Source organism: Tamandua tetradactyla, chromosome 1, assembly GCF_023851605.1.
Source record: "Tamandua tetradactyla isolate mTamTet1 chromosome 1, mTamTet1.pri, whole genome shotgun sequence".
Classification (NCBI taxonomy): Eukaryota; Metazoa; Chordata; class Mammalia; order Pilosa; family Myrmecophagidae; genus Tamandua; species Tamandua tetradactyla.
In genome coordinates, this window is record NC_135327.1 from 137,862,182 (window position 1) to 137,882,633 (window position 20,452).

At 34.5% G+C, this 20,452-nt stretch overlaps 1 long non-coding RNA gene and 1 pseudogene across 2 annotated transcripts in view; one reads left to right on the forward strand and one right to left on the reverse strand.

Moving 5' to 3' along the window:
* The window catches only part of LOC143686598 (uncharacterized), a 72,594-nt gene extending 53,301 nt beyond the window's left edge, over window positions 1–19,293 (reverse strand). For both annotated transcript variants that reach the window (XR_013177262.1, XR_013177261.1), the window contains exons 1-2: window positions 19,185–19,293; window positions 17,133–17,249 (exon numbers count right to left, since the gene is read on the reverse strand). This is a non-coding gene — a long non-coding RNA (uncharacterized LOC143686598). The remainder of the gene's footprint in view (window positions 1–17,132; window positions 17,250–19,184) is intronic.
* Window positions 326–1,756, forward strand: LOC143679185 (guanine nucleotide-binding protein-like 3 pseudogene; annotated as a pseudogene).
* Window positions 19,294–20,452: the final 1,159 nt, after the last annotated feature.

Below are 20,452 nucleotides of genomic sequence, written 5' to 3' on the forward strand. Positions count from 1 at the left end.
AAATGTCTAATTTAAGGCATCCAGGGAAAGATACCTTGGTTCAAGAAGGTCAACAACGTTCAACACTTCTCTCTCAGCTGGAAGGGCACATGGCAAACATGGTGGCATCTGCTGGCTTTTACATGGCTCTACCAAAAAGGAACTCTCTTCAAAATGTTTCCTCTTTTAAAGGATTCCAGCAAACAACTCCACCTTCAGTGGGTGGAGACACACCTCCATGGAAATCATCTAATCAAAAGTTACCACCCACAATTGGGTGGGTCACATCTTCATAGAAACGATCAAAATGCTCCCACCCAGCAATACTGAATGGGGATCAAAGCGCATGGCTTTTCTAGGGTCCACCACAGATTCAGACCAGCAGAGGGAGCATCATAGAAAATTGAATAAGTAACAAAAAAATGGGGTCCTAAGAAGCCAGGAAAGACCCAGGAATTCCAAACAGTGCTCCCATCAAGAAGGCTTGTCTCCAGGAAGCTGAGCTAAGGAAACAGTGGCTTGAAAAGCTAAAACAGTAGCAGAAATGTGGCAGACAGAAAGAACTGGAAAAGAAAAGAAAAACTTGAAGCTTGCCCTGATATTAAGCCATCTAATGGGGGACATGTGAAGGAGGAATTTTGGTAAAACAAAACTAAGGGCAAAGCCAAGTGGAGCAGTATAATCATAAGAAGATATATTGTTCAGAACTTTAAAGGTATCTGAGTCTAGGCGGCTGAGACTTCAGACATTGTGCAGAGCTGTTGGATGCCAGAGGTCCCCTTGGTTGCAGGTGTCCACACGTAGAAAAGGCCATGGCCCAGGGTGGACAGAAAACACTGGTAGTTGTATTAAATAGATCAGATCTGGTGCCAAAGGAGAACTTGGAGAGCTGGCTCAGTTGTTTGGAAAAAGAGTTGCCAATAGCAGTGTCCAGGGCCTCAAGAAATTTGAAGGACAAAGGGAAAATGGTCACAGTGAAGAAGGAAACTCCATTCAAACGGGAAGTCTGCCTTGGGAAAGAGGGCCTTCTTCAAGGTTTTCAGGAGACATAGAGCAAAGCCATTCAGGTTGAAGTAACTGGTCTCCCAAGTGTGGGAGACCTGTCATCAATAGCTTAAAACATAAATGATACATGCTAGTGTATCCATGGGGCCTACGAGGAGCATGCAGGTTGTCCCCCTGGACAAGCAGATTGCAATCACCTTGATTCTGTTTCCACTTAACTCCACCACTGCACTTGCTCTGAGAAGTCCTGTGAATATTGAGGTAATAAAACCAATGGAGCCTGCCAGTGCCATTCTGTTCCAGGCTGACATGCAACAGTTGGTTTTAAATGTACTGTTCCAGACTATAAGAATTGTCTGGGTTGTTTCACTTTGCTTGCTCGGAGAAGAAGACTAAATCATACGTGGAAGGTGCTGCTAAACTGCTATGGTCTAAATGGAAGGGAGCCACTTTAAGTTTCTATTGCCAGATCCCTGTATCCTGGATTTAATGAAATTATATCCCCACAATTTAATGAGAGGATTGTAGAAAACATGAAGTGGAACTTTAATGGGGGAGAACGTGAGCAATGCACAGAGCAGACAAGCCATCAGGGGCCTTCATTTAGCCTGTGGCATCTTTTTTCCAGTCTTCAGGTATGAAAAATGGAATAATAGAGGGAAAGGACATACTTGAGGAATTGCCAAAACAGAAAGAGAGGAAGTAGGAGGAGGGGAAGGAGGATGGCGAGAACACTGACAGTGATAGGAAAGTATTATGTGAAGAAGCTTAAGAACAGAGCTCAGGCATGTTCCCTCCAGAAGAGATGTGGGCGGCACTGCCTGAGAAATCTAAAGCAGGTGAATAGTTCTGTAAAAAAAAGTGAGGTCTTGTTTCTCAAGTAAAATGACCAAAGAGGAGGATGATGTTTATGACATGAGAACAGGGTACATATAACAGAACCTAGTCTTTCCTGAGACATTTTCTTAACATTTTGAGCAGATGGCTAAACTGCCCTGTTATATATAATGTACCACGCTATGCGATGCATAAGATGTGTAAATTTTTTGAATATGTGTCATATGAAATACTCATTAAAAGAACCAAGCAATTAAGAAAATTATTTTAGATCAGTTCAGAATAATTTTAGCTTACATTAACAACGTAGGAGTAAGCTAGGACCTAAGATTTCAGAATTTAAAAGTTTCATACTGATAGTTGTAATCTCTGTGGACCAGAAGCTAATTTTTCTTTGATCAACAGAAGTGATCAAGCAGCAGCAGCAGCAGCAGCCTTCACAAAAGCAAATGAACAAAATGTCCACACACCGATTTTGTCTACTCAGCACATCGGCTACATCCTGCAAGTACTGAAGAAGAATCAACGTGATGTAGCACAAAATCCTGAGGAATGTAGAAACAAGAAGCATTACACTGCTCTGCTGCTTTAATTTCATTTTACGTGAGAACCATTAGTCTCTCTAGTTTCTGAAAGACACTGCAGAGTATTCAACAGAAAACTGCAGGAGCAGATGGTTTTTGCAGGATGGACTAACACATGGCCTCTGTTGTTCCCTTGAGAAAGTTTCTTTATTTCTCTGTCTCCTTTCTTTCTCTGTAAAGAGTAAATATATTTTTTTAAGAAAAACTACTTTGGAAGACAACTTTTAAGTATAACTTCTTGGCCCCACTTCTCTAGTGAGACAGCAGCTCCCATCCCAGTTTTGTGCAGCATTGTACTTTGTACAGAGCACTCTATTGCTCTTTTCACACTATTATAAATATGTGTTTCCTACCATCTAGATTCTAAACCTTTTTTTTTTTCAAAAAGCCTTGAGAATAGGGTTTGTGTTTAATTTGCCATAACCCAAATACTCAGGTCCCGGCACTTAGAAAATGCTGATCATATAGTATGATTTAAATATTTAATTAATAAATAAAATGATTCGTGATGATAAAAGTAGTAGTTTTTCTTAATTTGTAGTAGATGTAGCTTTGATTTTTAGAATCCAGTAAAGTGTCATTGGAAAATTCATTGGTTTGGTCAGTATGATGCTACAGCTAAATCAGGAAAATATGTTAAAAGGCAATGCACTTGGGAGGGTTAAGGGATGTGGGATATATGAGTTCTTTTTTTTTTTAATTTCTTTTTCTGAAGTGATGCAAATGTTCTAAAAATGATCATGGTGGAGAATACACAACTATGTGATGATATTGTGAGCCACTGATTGTATAATATAGTTGGGCTGTACTTGTGAGGATATTTCTCAATAAAAATATTTTTTTTAAAAAGTGAATGAACTTCCCACGTGGTTAAAATAATCTTGAATGAAAATATGCAGTAAACTAGGCATGACGTGGACTTTTGTCCACCCTGAAATATTATTATAGCACTTAGTATAATCTCATTTTCATGTTTAGTAACCTCATTGTGTGACTTGGTCTGGAAGAATATATTTTTAGAATGTCTAAAGTATGCTTATCGGGAAATTTTTGGAAGAATCTACATTGCCAACTAAGCTTTTGTTCTATGCTCTAAATTGATATAGGGGACACTTACTTACGTTTCCCGAAAGTAAATGTACTCAGAATGACAAATTAGCCACAATTAATTAACTGAACAAAATAAAAAGATTTAATAATCTTCTCTTATTTAAAGATTATTATATACTAGGAGAAATATATCCACAAATGGCATGTGTTTAATGGACAAAGCTTTAAAGAAATGTCTCATCTACATGTAAAGAAGCATATTTATCTGCAGTGATTATTTTCCAATTGTGACTAAGATGTAGAGATAGAATTGTTCTTTCCCTGGAAGGATACCAAGTACATGTTGATATTGAATAAATTTTATCTCACTTAACGATTTTAAATGATCCAGCTATTTTGATATTATAATGCAGACTTTGTTAGCTTAAATTCAAACTTTGATCTACCTACCAAGTTTCATCATTTCAGTAGGTTAAAAATAGAAACCAGACTTTGATTTACAAGTTAGTTTCAACTCAGCATTAATTTATTATTTTAATCTACAATAAATATAACAGTAGCTTAAAAAGCAGGACCTCAAGCAAAAGTAATGACAATTGCTAATACCCAAGCATTACCTTACATAAGTGCAAAGCTCCTCAATGTCATCTTGTAGGTGTCACTGCTGGATTTAAGCTCAAGTCTTTGGATTCTAAATTCATTACCTGTTTTGCACTACAATACTGCTTTTCCCAATAGACTTGGTCCTTCATGCCTACACCTCTTTTTATGTGCTTCCTGCCTTGTTTCTACTTCTCTCCAAATCATAGTTCTTAATTACAGACAAATGTTATGATATGCAACCTGCTCTTTCCAGATGCTGGTTTCAAACATTACCCACTCTCTGTCATATTCCTTTACTTCCTTCTGCTCTTGGCAATATGACAGTGAGGCCCATGGATGAACTAGTAAACTACCTGCTACTAAATAACAAACTGTCCAGATAGAAATGGATTAATAGTAATAAACCATGAGTAGGTGGTGGGCACTTTTCTTTGGTTACCACAGGCTTCAGACAAATCTTAAATAGTTCTAAATAGATAAAGGTCCTTGTTTTCAGAATTGTCTGAGTCAATTCTACCAATGCTAGAATTTTGCTATTCCCCAATTTAATCATCATTCATCATAATTATGAGAAGTTACATTATCTCCATTTCCATCTTGCATTTTTCAATTGCCTAGTGTATTTTATAGGTAGTGTGTCATTAAACCCAAATTTATTTCTATAGCAAAAGTGTGTTAGTGGGAACAATTAGGTATTGAGCACAGATCAGAACTATTCACAGCATCATTGACAACATTGTAAGAAAATCTGTAATTTCTGATATCTGACATATGTTGGTGGTGCCAATTTAACCATTTTTTTCTTCATGAATCATGTAATAATTTTTCAAATATTGAAGGATAGGCTGTACTATGTTGCTGTAATATTATATTTCTAATTTTTATTGCCTTAAGAAAATGAAACAAGCCAAAAACGAAAGCTCTAATGATGTTTTTGCAATTATTTTCTAAATAATCCATTATTTCAATGCAAATAATATGTACATTTTTAAAGTCAGAACAATCCTCTCCCTATAGATTTCATTTTATACACAGGATTGATTTTTTTGTTCTGATGTTCTCAGAACAGAGAGATAAATAATGGGAAATATTCGAGTCTAGAATTCTAGTCCAACAGGAAAACTGTTTTTCCCAGGTTTAGGCCAAATACATGGCTCAGTAGAAGAAAGTGTGTAAATAAATGAGCGTTAGACACAAAGCACTTAAGTCTACAGAAAGAGGCAGACAATGTGCTTCAAAGTACTCCAAGTAGTGAGGAACGTGCTCATGTAAAGGATCCCTAAAACCTGCTCTTAAAAACCTTAACAAGCTGAACACTCCCATGTATGGTTTTTCTATCATAAGACTGTGAAATAAATAGGTCTCCTCCCTGACATGGTGAAGATAAACTCTCCATCATGTTGGTACTTTCTGAAAAAAACCTTGATCCAAGTCAGGAGTAAGATGTGTAAATTAGAGTTAGTAAAAATATAATAAAGAGGCCCAAACCAAAAATAGCCATCAGAATTTCTTTCTTGCTTGAGGACTCTTTGGCTTTCCTCTCCTGCTTTCCCTGATTGCTTCGGTTGCTGCTCCATCTGCTCCATCTGTTAAGGTCCGCTTAACAGTATAGTGCTTGTTCAATTAAGAAAAAACATGCCAAACTAATGGTTTCTAATAAGAGATTTTTCTGCTTAAGATGTAAGGTCATTTGTAGAACCATCAACATCCTAATGAGTTTCACTTCTGTGAGCGTGTGTGTGTGTGTGTGTGTGTACATATTTAATGATCAATGGGTCTGCAGGAGGAAGGAAATCATATGTAATATCAAAGAGTCAATGATGCGTTTTGACAAATTGTTAAGAAAACATTCAAGGCAAAATTGGACGACAGATAATTAATAGCTGTAAATTCTTTTTAGGGCCACTTATGTTCCCTTTGCTCACAATTAGTGTCCCAGAGGTAAACAAACTACTCTAAAAACACATCTGTTCCAATCATGGTTTTCGTTTAAAAAAAAAAAAAGTTGTTCTAGATACTTGCCTGAATTAATATTTTCTTCCCAAGTAATATATCCTTTTTTAAAGTTTTACATAATTTGCCTTGTTTTCAATTTGAAAAGGGTTACAGGTAATACATTCTTTAATGTGGAGTAATAAATTTTATCATTACTAGGAGTAGAAGTTTTATAAAATGGAAGGAATATTGATCTAACAATCAGTACTTCTGAAGCCTAACCCAGAGGAAACCTTGGTTTCTGTCACTACGACAGTTAATTTCCCTTAGCAAATATTAGTTCTCTGGTTCTCAATTTTCTAACTGTAAAATGAGGGCTTTGGATTTTATCTCTAAAGTACTATCAAATTCTAAAATTTTTTTTACCACCTTAATGCCACTGAGTGTGCTTCCTCAAGTATGCTGCCAATACCAATCTCAAGACCAGTTTTTTCTTGAATTTCTCAAAGATAATTTAAAGCCTTCACGAACAGGAAGGTCAGAAATGTGTTTTAGGCAGATGCAGATTAGAAATCAGCAACTCCATCATTAACTATCAACTCTCATGTCACTAAATTTTCCATTCCTTTGCTCATTAAAAATTAATATATTTCAAAGATCTGTGCTTTAATAAAGAGATTTGAGAGGTAATTTACCAATGGCACATACAACGAGCAGATTCCCATGTTGATGCAATATATAATTTGTTGTGGAGCCACAAAAGTGGAGATTTTAAAAGGATGGGAAAAGAATTGCTCATTTTACAAATATGGGGAAAGAATCATAAAAGCTGAGTGAATTTTTGTCTATGCTTTACAGTTTTATTGAGATATAATTTACCTTCAATATATAGCTCAATTTATAGAGTACAATTTGATAGGTTTTGAGATATGTAAACACCCACACACCCTCATCACAATCAATATAATCATTGTGTTCTTCACCCTCAAAATTATTCGTACCTTCTCTCTTCCATCCATCCCTTCCAGCTTTCCCCATCCCCAGACAAGTACTGACCTGCTTTCTGAAACTGTACATTCGCTTGAATTTTCTATAATGTGATATAAATGTAAGGATACAGTGTGAATTATTTCTTGTCTGATTTCTTTCACTAAAGTGTTTAATTCTGAGATTCATCCATTCTGTTCCTATTGGGAGACAGCTCTCTTTGGGTCGGCTGCCTGTCTGCATGTCTTACAGAGCACTCACTGCCTTTACTCCACATCGTCTTTTCAAGAATGTTTAGGAGAACAGACTTGGAAGATACAGTTTTCTTTCTGAGTAAAAGGTACACTTATTAAAGTTCATTATGATAACAAATATTGTCTTCCTCCAAGGCATAGTTTAGACAGGTTTCTTTCCCAGTATGAAAGATTTGAGTCACTAAGCTCTGAGTGCATCTCCTGCAATACCATGTATTGCATGTGCCCTCTTCATTTTGACCTGTACAAATAGAATCAGCATGGGAAACCTATGTTGCTCCGACTACTGCTATTTTCTCTGACCCAGAGACAAAACTGTTTCCAGAACAGTTTTTGCACCTTTTGCCAAATTTATCTCTAAATATCTCATATATTTGATGCTATTGTAAGTAGCATTTTTTCAGTTTTCAAGAGTGCATTGATAGCAGGTAGAAAAACAATTGTTGTATGGTGATCTTGTGTTCTGCAACTGTGGTAAACTCAATACATACTTCTATAGTTAATCAATTGCCTATCAGGGTTGTAGTTTCCATAGGAATTTCTACTTCATAGTTTTTAATCTGGATGTCCTTTTATTTTTTTCTTGTCTATTTCACTGACTAGAACCTTCAGTCCAGTGATAAATAGAAGGAGTGAAGGCAAATATCCTTGCCCTTTTCTTGATATTAGAGGAAAAGTGATCAATCTTTCATCATTAAAAAATGATGTGAACTGTAGGTTATTTATAGATGCCCTTCATCAAGTTAAGGAAGTTCCCTTCAGTTCCTAATTTACTGACAGTTTTTATCAGGAGTCAGGGCAGGACTCGTCCAAATGTCTTTGAGATGATCATATGATTTTTCTTTCAAAACCAGTTAGTATAGTGAAATACATTGATTTTTCAAAAATTATTCAAATATAAATTCCCCCTATTCATAATGTATTATCATTTTATATTTAATTTTGATTCTATTTATCAAAATTTTGTTAAGAATTTTTGCACCTATCTATATTCATGCTGGATATTTGTCTGTGGTTTTCTTTCCCTGTCAGGGTTTTATCAGGTATTGCTGGCCTCATTGAATGAGTTTGAAAGTGTTTCCTCCTTTTTGATTTTCTCAAAGAGCTTTATTGGAGTTGGTACTTCTTTTTTCACTGAATCTTTGATACAACTCACAGATGAAGCCATGTGAGCATAGAGTTGTCTTAATGGGATATTTTTAGTTACAAATTCAATTTTTTCTATAGATATACAGCTATTCAGGTTATCTACAGTTATTCAGGTTATTTATTTCTTGTTTTGAACCATGAGTTGTTTAGCAGGATGATACTTTGATTCCAAACATTTGGAGGATTTCCATTTATCTTTTATATTGATACCTAATTTAATATCGTCAGACCCATAGATCATAGTTTATATGATTTGGATCCTTTTGAATTACTTGACCTCATTATGTCCTATGATAATGTCTATCATAATAAATATTCTAGGCACACCTGAAACAAATTTATGTTCTGCTGTTGGTGATGAAATGTACTATAAATATCAATTAAGTCAATATAATTACTATTGCTGGTCAAACTTTTAAACTCTTAAGATTTTCTGTTTAGTTGTTAAATCAATTATTGAAAAATGGTGTTAAAAATTTCCCTCTATAATTGAAGATTAGTTTATTTTTCCTTGTATATATATTTTTGCTCCATATAGTTTAAAGGTCTGTTTTTTTGTGCATAAAGATTTTGAATCATTACATCCTCTTGTTAATTTACGCCTTTATCAATAGAAAATGGCCCTCTTTTTCCCTGATAATATTGTTTGCTCTGAAATCTACTTTGTCTTATGCTAATCTCCATATACCTTTTTTCAATAAGTGTTAGCTTATATGTTAACCATATATTACTTCTATTCTTCACATTTTAACTTATTTATGTTGTTATATATAAATGGGCTCCTGGCAGGCAACATGTAGTTAAGATTCTGATTCTTATCCAACCAGAAAATCTCTGCCCTTTCATTGGAATGTTTAGACCATTTACATGTAAAATGATTATTGTCATAATTGGATTTAAATCTGCCATTTGCTATTTGTTTTCTATTTATCTCAACCATTGTTCCATTTGACTGTTTTCTCTGCCTTCTTAAGATTGAATATATTTAATAATTCCATTTTACACGAGTAATTATCATAATCCCATTTTATCTGTTGTTGGTTTATGAGTTAAAACACTTTCTTGTACTTTTTAATAGTTGCTTTAGGATTTATAATAAGCAGTGTTAACTTACTATAGTCTAACTTCATGTAACATTATACAACTTTACATATAATATAAAAATTTAAATAGCATGCTTCCTTTTCTCCTAGATTGGTCTTTGTGCTATTATTGTAATAAATTTTTCTTCTAGGTATTTTAACAAATCCACATTATAATGTTATATTGTCTGTTAATTAGTCAATTATCTTTTAAAGAAATCTTAAAATTAAGGAAACAAATCTGTTATACATACCCTCTTTCTTACCATTTCATGCGATCTTCATGGTATTGTCTTGGTGTAGGTTTCCATCTGGTATTATTTTCCTTCTGCCTGACAGAATTCCTTTAATATTTCCCAAAGTGAAGATTTCCTGCTGATGATTTTTCCCAGCTTTTCTATATCTGAAAGAGTCTTTTCACCTTTGTTTTTGAAAGATATTTTTCTCTAAGTATAGAATAACTATATTACTGCTTTTCTCTTTAAGAATTTTGAAGCTATTGCTTCCTTATTTTGTTTTCTTATACTTATATTTTCCACCATATTAATGTATCTTTTCTTGTCAGTTTGCTTTTGAGATTTTCTCTTTATCACAGATTATATGCAACATAACTATGATGAGTCCTAGTGGTGTTTTATTGTTTCTTGTGTTTGAAGTTTATTAAGCTTCTGGATCTGTGAGCTTATAATTTTCTTCAAATTTGGTAATTATTTGACATTGAAATAATTTTTTCTCTCACTCTTTCCTTACCTTCATGAAATTAATTAACCTATATTAGGCCACTTAAAGCTGTTCCACACACTGATTCTCTCTCTTTCCATTTTTATGATCTCTGCTTTATTTATAATAATTTCTATTGCTTTATCTTTAAGTTCACCAATTTCTTCTTGCATTGAATCTGTTCTTAAATCCATCCAGTGTATTTTTTAATTCCCAAATTATAGATTTCATTCCACAAATTTTGAGTGTCTTTTATATCTTTTGTGTTTCTATTTGATATGCTCAACCTTTCTTCTGCCTTTTCAAACATGCTAAATATGGTTATGATTGTTTTGAGGTCCCTATATATATAATCCTATTATTTGCATCATTTAAAAAAATCTTTCTATTGATTGATTTTTCTCCTTATTACAGGCTGTATTACCTGAAGTCCTGTGTAATTTTGATTAGTTGCCTAGCATTAGGCAATTTTACACTGTTGGAATATAGTTGAGGTTTATTGTAGAACAGTTGGATCCTTTTGAGACTCCTTTTTTAATCTTTCTTTTTTTGTTTGCTGTATAGTGGAGGTCACATTTCATTCTTTTTCCATGCAACTATCCTGTTATTGCAACACCATTTGTTGGATTTGGGGGCAGGGGCCGGTGGTGCTAGGGGGAAATGCATGGGCAGGAAATCAAACCCAGGTATCCCACATGGTAGGCAAGTATTCTACCATTGAACTACCCTTGCATCACCTCCCTTTTTAATCTTTGTTAGGTGGAAAACAGTCTGAAGTTGCTTCTGTCCTACTACTGAGACAACTCTTTACCTAGTGTCCTAAGAACTAGGATATTTAGGCTATAGAGAACACAAACTATTCCAAACCCTATGTGAGCTCCAGGAATTATTTCTGTTCATTTCGGTGACTTTTTTCCTGACTTCCTTATACAAATGCCCTGAATAAGATTCAACTGAACACTTTAAGGAAGGCCCTCTTCAGATCTTCAGAATTCTCTCCTTTTGTAGATTTCTCTTTTCTGATATTCTACCCATTACACTCTAGCTTCTTTGGCTTCTGGGGCTCCCAGTTCTTCCTTCCTACTCTCCTTAATTCAAGAAGGTTCTACTTCCTGTTCCGAGCCCTTGAAACTCCAAGAAGAAAGTTGGGGAAGCAGCAGAACTAATCTCATTTGTTTACTCTCTTCCAGAAGATCACTTTCCTGTGCTACCTGAATTGCCTATGCCTGGAAATTCTTGGTTTATCTACTTTGTTCTGTTTTTTTAAAACAGTTATTTCAGTGGGCCACGGTGGCTCAGCAAGCAGAGTCCTTGCCTGCCATACCAGAGACCTGCATTCGATTCCCGGTGCCTGCCTATGCAAAAAAAAAAAAAAAAAAAAGAATTTTTTTCTTTTTGTTATTTCAGTTGTGAAGGATTTACCCAAGATGCCATCTTGATAGAAGAGGAAGTTCCTGAAATTGATGAACTTTAAGGATTTATTTCATTATGGAAATATTTGGAATTATAACCCAACTTGTCACAGAAGCACATCATAAGGACTAAGAGTTTAGATTTTGTAGTCTCTACACCATGGGCACAAATCCTAAATTAGGCACTGGCTAAGAGCAAAATCCTATACAACTTCTTAATCTCTTTGAGTCTCTATGTCTTTCATCTATAAAATTAAATAATGAGATCTACTTCACGATATTATGATGTTCAATTGAAATTACATATATGTGTGTGTTGTAATGTGACAAATTTGGTGCCTATCAGACTATACTTATTCAGTAAGTAGCTGTTTTTCTCTTTAATGTTAGTATTAATATAACTGGTCCAACCAGCATAGTGTTAAGAAATATGACATATATTAATTGAATCCCTACTCTTGTGCATTCTGGATGAAAAACTGATCAGAAGGGTGAATTAGTTGGAGTTCAAGTAAGAAAGCAGAGCTACCATAAATATTATGGAAGGAAAGGATTTATTACAGAAATTAAATAGGTAAACATGGGAGGAGCTGGGAAAGTGAAAGTGTGACAAAATTTAATGAATACATATGATAAATAGCCTGAGGGGATATAAAAAGGTGCAGCCACTGTGAAAAGCAATGTGACAGTGTAAAGTTAAATATAGAATTACTAGATGACCCAGCAATCCCACTTCTACTTCTGAACCCAATGAGAGTGAAAACAGGTAAATAGGTACCTGTATACTAATGTTTACAGCAGCACTACTCACAATAGCCAGAAGCTGGAAACAACCCAAGTGACCATCAACAAATGGACAGATAAACAAAATATACACAATGAAATATTATTCAGCCATAAGAAAAAATGAAGTTATGAAGCATACTACAACATGAAAAAATCTTGAAAACATTATACTCAGAAACTAGAACAACAACTTCTCAAAGACAGAAAGCAGATTAGAGGCTACTAAGAGTATGGGAATGATGGGGGTGGGGCAGTGTGTGTTTGTAAAAAAGGAAAAAATAGCTTTGTGTCCTTTTTCTATTGTACTGACCATACTCTTCATGCTTCATCTAAGATCAAGGTTTTCTCCTATGATTGTTTTTAGATGGTTAACAGTTTTAGGCTTCAGTTTTGATCTAAAGATTCAAGTTAACTTCGCTTATGATGTGAAATATGAATCAAAGTTAGTTTTTTTTTTTGTTTGTTTTCTGTTTCTGTTTGCATATAGATTTCCAACTTTGTCAGAACCATTTGTTAAAAAGACCTACTGGTTCTTTAGCTATAGTTTTTGCATTATTTTTCCAGTGGTTGTCCTAAGAATTACAATAGGTTATGTAACATTATAAAGACTGACAATACCAAGTGTTGGCAAGGATGTGCAGCAACTGGAACTCTCACATGCTTCTAATAGGAACTAAAAGCGGTACAGTCATTTTGGAAAGCAGTTTGCAGTATGATAGGTTGAAATGTGTCCCCCAACACACACATGCTCTTAATTTTAATCCACATCCTTGTGGGTATGAGCTATTATAAACAGGACCTCTTAGAGATGTTATTTTTAGTTAAAATATGGTCCAAATGAATGAGGATGGGTCTTAATCTGGATTACTGAGGTTTATAAAAAGAACCCAGAAGTCACAGAAACTAGGAAGTAGAGGACCTAGCCATGGGGTGGGAGGCAGATACATAAACCAGTGAACTCCAATGATTGCCAACCGCCAGCACCAGAATGTTTTCTCTGGGGGGGAAGCAAGCCTTGCATATATCATGATTTTGAACTTCTCATATCCTCAAAACCATGAGTGAGTAAATTTTCTTTTTTTCTCAACTCATTGTATGGTATTTGTGATAGCAGTTGAGGCAAACTAACAGAGATAGTTTCTTAAAAATTTAAACATATACCTCCCATATGATCCAGCCATCGCACACCTAAGTATTTCTCCAAGAGAAATAAAATTTAAATGTCCGCACAAAGACTTGTACCAAAATGGTCATAGCTACTTTATTTGTTATATCCCAAAATTATTATAAAAAGCAGAATATTCATGAAGAAGTGACTGTTAAGCAAGTTCTGGTATATCCAAACAATGGAATGCTACTGGGCAATGAAAGAAATAAACCATTGACAAACACAACAATATGGGTGAATTTCAAAAACATTATGCTAAGTGAAAGAGGTCAAACACAAAAGACTTTCTCTGGTATTATTCCATCTACATGAAATTCTAGAAAAGGCAAAACTGCAAAAAGAAAGCAGGTCAGTGTTGCCCGGGTCTGGCATTTGTGGGAGGGGATTGACTACAAGGGGACATTTGGGGGGCCAATGTTAATGGTTTATAATATAATAGGGTCATGTTTACAAAATTGGAGTTAATTGCTAAGTATCAACAAACTGTATATGTAAAATGGGTGAATTTTATCGTACATGATTTATACCTCAGTAAAAATCTGGGGCAAGAGATAGATAAGGCAGGCATATGGGATGGGAAAGCAGAGATGGGAGAGCAAAGTCCTGAACTAGATTAGAACATTAGATAGCTTCATCACGAGATAAATAAGACCTTACTAATGTACTCAAAAGTCCATCTAACAGACAGAAATGAGTTTATAATAAGATACTCCCAGCACCAGTCCAGGTGGAAAAAAATACACTGCTCCACCATTTGGATTGCCAGAAAAAAACAGCAAGAAAAGAACAGTAATAAGGCTTTTGCTGTCCAAATTTCATGTGAATTCCTCTAATTGGAAGAACCCATTTAGAATTCAAAAACCATAGCTGTATCAGACTGGGAAAAATAATTTTTAGTTTGATAGTCTCTAAGTTGTAGGAAAAAAAATGCTAAATAACAGCTGGAATGGAAGTCAAATGGGTCAATAATTGCATGCACCAAATGTTGCTTGACTTTTCTTACTGATTTGTAGTATTTCCTCATATAGTCTTGATAATAATCTTGGACAATTGAAATATCTTGTGGTATTAATTTCCACATTTGTTGTGTCTTGATAAACTGATGCTCTTAATTTTAATGTAGTATTATTGTGTTTTGTATGTAAAATATAAGCAACCTTTTACCATCTCATATTCATAAAGGTGTTATTCTATTGTCCTCTATTCTTTTATATTTTTGACAGTCACATTTAGCTATTAATTCATCTAAAATTTATTCTTTGTAATTGATTTGAGATAAGGATTTAATTTTATGAAAATGTTATTATCCCCCAAATCCCATCTCATCTTCACTGCCCCCAAAGCCACTTCTGTCATATGCACATGATTTATTTCTCGGCTGTTTATACTGTCTCCTAACTTTTTCTTTCTCAGAAATATCTTTGCACTACTTGGCCTTTTGTCATTTTACAATTCTAAAAAGTTTTAGAATTTTGCAGTTTAGCTTGTCAAAATCCAAAAAAGACAAGATCTGGTAAATTTTAATGGTATTAAATCTTTAGATTGATGTGGAGACAATTAACACCCCTTAACCATTTCATTTTCCAAATCATATCACAGTATATCTTTTCAATTATTTACATCTTTTAATGTATTTCACAATGACATCTAATATTTATTCATAAACAACTTGCATGTCTTCTGTTAGATTTATTTCTCGTTATTTTATATTTTGATAATTTTGCGATTACTACTTTTTAAATTATATTTTGAAAAAATTGCAATTGCAGTTTTATGATGATTTTTAAATCAGCAATAATGATCATTTATCTTATTAGTTCTATTAATCTGGAATTTCCTTTGTGTTCCTAGATGGAAAATCATATTGTCTGAGAAAAATGAGCATTTGATGTTCTTTCCATCCCTTTTCAGGTATATATTTGTTTGATATTCAGATATCTGAAGAAAATAATGTTTATCTTTTGGCTCAGCTGTCTGGTTTTTGCCTCCCTATTGGCTCTAAACTTTACTGCTTTGCTTCTTTTCTGGTTCATGAGTTCCGTCTGGAAGTTCATCTGCCTTGGATTTTTTTTCTGTGGTGAACCTTTGATACCTGACTTAATGGCAGCCTTTTCCAAACAGCATCAGAATTTGTTTCTTCTTAGACTCCTGAGGACAATATGAATTCAAATGCGTGAAACTAAAATGTCAGTGTTTTAGATCACTCAGATAAGGATATTCCACTAGAGGGCTGGCTTGTGGCTATGAATTACCAGGGAAATTTTTTGAGTTCTGCCTTGTTTTATTTTAAATTTGCATTCAGCACTTTGACTCTTAGAGAAACATTTATTTCTAGCTCCTTTTTTACACAAGACTATAGCCTTTTAATGTCTTATCTGATGCTAGCATAGATGTCTGCTATTAGATTATCCAGTATGGAGAGTGTGATTCCTGAGTTTTCTCTCTTTTCCACTGTATATTGGACATAAAAATTTGAAAAAATCAAGATCAGAAGTTCAGCAAATGCCCTAAGGATGAGTTAGTCTTTGATACCTTAGAAGCTCAATATTGCCTTTAAAGAAACTTTTCAAATATTTTATCAAACATTTTAAATTGTTTTTTAGTGAGAGATCATTAATGGTATCTATTCTCCCAAACTGGGAAAAATAGAAATCTTTAATCATTACATAATTATGTAAATCCTGTATTTGAAGAACACTAGAAAAGTTATGCATACATTTTCATAAGTACTCGTACTTTAAGATTAAGAGGATTTTGAAGAGTTGGAAATTTTTATTAAAAATATCAGATTTAATAATGGTCTTCCTACATCTATTAGCTAGGAAGATCATGCTTGATTCAAAAATTAATAAATTTTTACTTCATTTTAAATTACTACTATTATACAATGAAAACACAAATGCAGAAAAAATAGACATTCCTCAAAATTATAGATTAATGAATTAATATTTCTGGCCTTAGGGAATATTATTTTCTATTATAATCTGATTCAATCGGTATGAACCAAGTTGTAGTCTACTTCTCACTTTCCTAGGAAACTAATTCAATTCAAAGCAGTCTTAAAAAGGAAAAAAACTGTAAAATATTTCTTATTAAATCTCCATCCCTTACACCTACCATTTATATTTCTCACCATTCCTTTGTAATTGACTGTTTTAATGAATGTTTAATCTTCCTATGAAATCTGAACTTTCATTTCTTAAAGCTTAGTAGAAAGGCAGATTTTAAATCCATTTCTTTAGATATTGATAATGTACATTTTCTGCCCCTCAAGTATCCGCTTAGAACTTTTATCAATGTACCATTCCATTGATGACTTTATGAATTTACCTATTGGTTGATTGTTTATTATATATATATAGTACTTCAACCCCCTCCACACTAAAGGACTCACTGATGATTTCTAGTTGATCTTCCTTTCCAGATTTAGTTGAAATGGGTGGATTTCATAGAAATTATAATTCTGGCCTTTTTAAAGTCCATTAGAAAAATAGCACAATTACATTCTAATAGGAAATGCAGAAATATTTTATTTCATCAAACTACCAAATTATGATCTAGAATGATCTGTATATTCCTACCTTGTAAATATGCCACTGTGATGGTTGGGTTCGGGTATCAACATGGCCAGGTATGGGCACCCAGTTGTCTGCTCAGGCAAGCACTGGCCTAACCCTTACTGCAAGGATATTCTGTGGCTAGATGATAAACCAGAAAGCTGGTTTATTAAATCATCAGCATATTGCTGCATCTGTGACTAACTACATCTCCCATCAACTAAGGGTGTCTTCCACAAACAAGAGAATGCATTCAGTTGGATTTTATCTAATCAGTTGAAGACTTTTAAGGGAGAAGAGAGATTCTGCTCTGCTTCTTCAGCCAGTGAGCCTCTCCTATGGAATTCATCAAGATTTATGGGAGTGGGCAGGTCACAGTGACTCAGCAGGCAGAGTTCTCCCATGCCTTGGCAGAGACCCAGGTTCTATTCCCAGTACCTGCCCATGGCAAAAAAAAAAAAAAAAAAAAAAAGTTATGGGAGTTGCCAGCCTCATGGCCTGCCCTAAGAATTTTGGACTCTTGCATTCCCATGGTTGTGTGAGACACGTTTATAAATCTCATATTTACAGATATCTCCTGTTCATTCTGCTTCTCTACAGAATCCTGACTAATACAGCCACCTTTAGTGTTGATTTCATTTTAAAACTGAATCCAAATAGCTGTTTCTATATCATGCTTCTTTACAGATTTACCATTTCTTTTTATGACCTTTAATACACATTTGGGGAGAAGATATTGATGGAAAAATATTGCTTAAATTTGAATATAAGTATGAGTTTCAGCTTCTTTCAAGAGAACAGAATGTGTCTTAGAGCTGAGCTTAGTTACAAAATGCCAATCTTATATAACTTTTGAGAAGAAAATCAAAACAGCTTATATGTCAGCTGCTTGATAGATGTTCCATATTTCAAGGGGGATGAGAGCAACAACTTTACATACCAAGTAAATAGTTTGGGGAGGACTTGGAGTAGTGAAAACAACTATTTAAAATAAAGAAGTACACTTGCTGCCACATATGCCAAACACATTCTTTGTGATGCTAGGTAAACTCTTTCTGTAAATATATACCCTAATAAAACCTCAGGTCATTATACCAAAATAAAAAGGACAATAATTCTATTCGAAACTCCTTTACATACATGCATATTGTAATGTACAGAAGTTAGCAGCCTCATATTTCAAAGAGAACTTTTTGTTGTTGTTAACTGGATTTAATTGAAATTCAAGGGGGCACAGATTACTAAAAACTAAATTGAATGCATGTTCTTTTTCTGAAGCAAACTGATGTGTGAAGCTGATGGAAAATATAGTCAATTATTACATCTAAATGTCCTATAAGGGAGTGTAACAGAAATTATGATCCTGCTGGGGATGGAGGCCATTATCCTATATCATGACAGTTGCTAATACAGCAAACAATAAATTCGTTATTATTACAGGATTTTAAACCAGAGTAAATCTCTACTGTTGAATAGTAAAACCATGCAAAAGAAATCAACCATGCTGCCTCCTGCAATGGTTTTCTAATGAAATACCTCGAGTTGCATACCAATCATACTGTAAATTGCACTTAAGAGGTTAGTGACTATGGTTCCTTTGAGGACAACAGTGAAGTATTGCCACTATTTTCCATTTCAAAAGGAAACATAAATTGAAGATCATGAACCAAATGTCCCTCCATTTTTCAGGAGAATGATTATGGAATTTAATATATCATAAAATCACAGTTATAGTTTCACTTTCATTGAAGTGGAAAGTGTTCTCTGTATTCCATGTTCAACAAACTATAAACTCCTGGAGGTAAAAAAAAAAAAACTATGCAAATGTGTAGCTCAGTTTGGCTGCCTTCAAGTAGATGAATGTCTATGTACTTGCACTGGTTATGGGTCTATTCTTTCCTTTTTAATCTTCAGGTAGGAATTTTCTGGAAGTGAAAGAACAGGTCTTAAAAGTTCTCTTGCTATCTATTGCCATGTAACAAAATATCCCAAAAGTTAGTAGTTAAAAACACCTATCATTTTACTTATTTGCTTATAATTTTGCATTTTGTGCAGAGATCAGTGGACATAGCTCACCTCTCCTCCCCATGGCATTATTTAGGCTGGCATAACTGATGCCAGAGGCTCAGCCTCTACCTGGCCTCACTCACGCGGTGGCTAAGTTGATACTGACTGTTGATTGGAAGCTCAGTTGGAACTGTTAAACAGTCATCAGTTCTCCTCCATGTGACGTTTCCATGTGACTAGGCAGGGCTTCTCATGGCATCACAATCGGAAAATATTTCAACTTATGCAGGAGGACAGGCTTCCTCCAGAGTGCAAAAGCAGAAGCTGCCAACCCTTAGAGTTGAGGACCTGGTAACAGAGCCAGCTCAGATTCTAGAGGAGGAGACTGCACAAAGTCAGGGAAACATCCTGAACACATTACCATGTACCTTAGCACTATACACACAGATGGTACTAATTGAATAGTTCTTGTATGAATGAAGTTTGGTCCATCTAGATAATCTAATTCCTGTGTTTTATTACCATGATGAGGTTTTTCCTGATGGTTAACTGAAATCTCTCCTTATTTAATTTAGGCACATTTCTTCCAAGTTGAAATCCAAGTTTACAGCTATTAAATGGTCAACATCGACTTCACAAAGTATGCTATAGCTTAAAGACAAGTGTTAAATTAGAGAGTCATTTCCTTCCTATCTGAAAAACAAATTCATTTTGCTGCCATATGGGAAATAGGAAAGACAGTTAAATACTTGGCAAAGAGAGTTAATTACTTGTCCTTAGAAAGTAGAAGAGTTTTTTAAATAAAAAACAAGATGCTCTGAGTGTTTTGCAAGTGCTGTATAAGGAAGAGCCCTGGCACTGGAACCATCTCATCCTCTGGGGTACATGTACAGGCCCTGAGTTTGAGTTAGGATCTTAAATTTAAGCCCTAGTTCTGCCACAGTGGGGCAGCACATCGTAGACCAGCCACTTCATATCTCCAGTGGTCAGTTTTCTCATCTGTAAATTGAGAGGGCTGTACTGAAAATTTGTAAGGAAAACTTTCAGCTGCAACTCTCCAAGGCTTTATTCATTAACTGCAAAACCAATGTAATTTTTAAAATTCTGTGACTTCTTTTTATTTGCCTAGACATTTATGTTCACGGTATGTTTCATGTTGCCTAGACATTTATGTTCACAGTATGTTTTATGTAATTTCTGAATCTGTAAATGCTTAATAAAACAATTTTTCTTTCACTCTCAAATTGACTAAGATGTACATTATGAAAAATGGTTAACCTCATAGTTAGAATAGTTCTGGTAAGGAGTTCTGTGCTGATCTATGTATTTGAGATTTA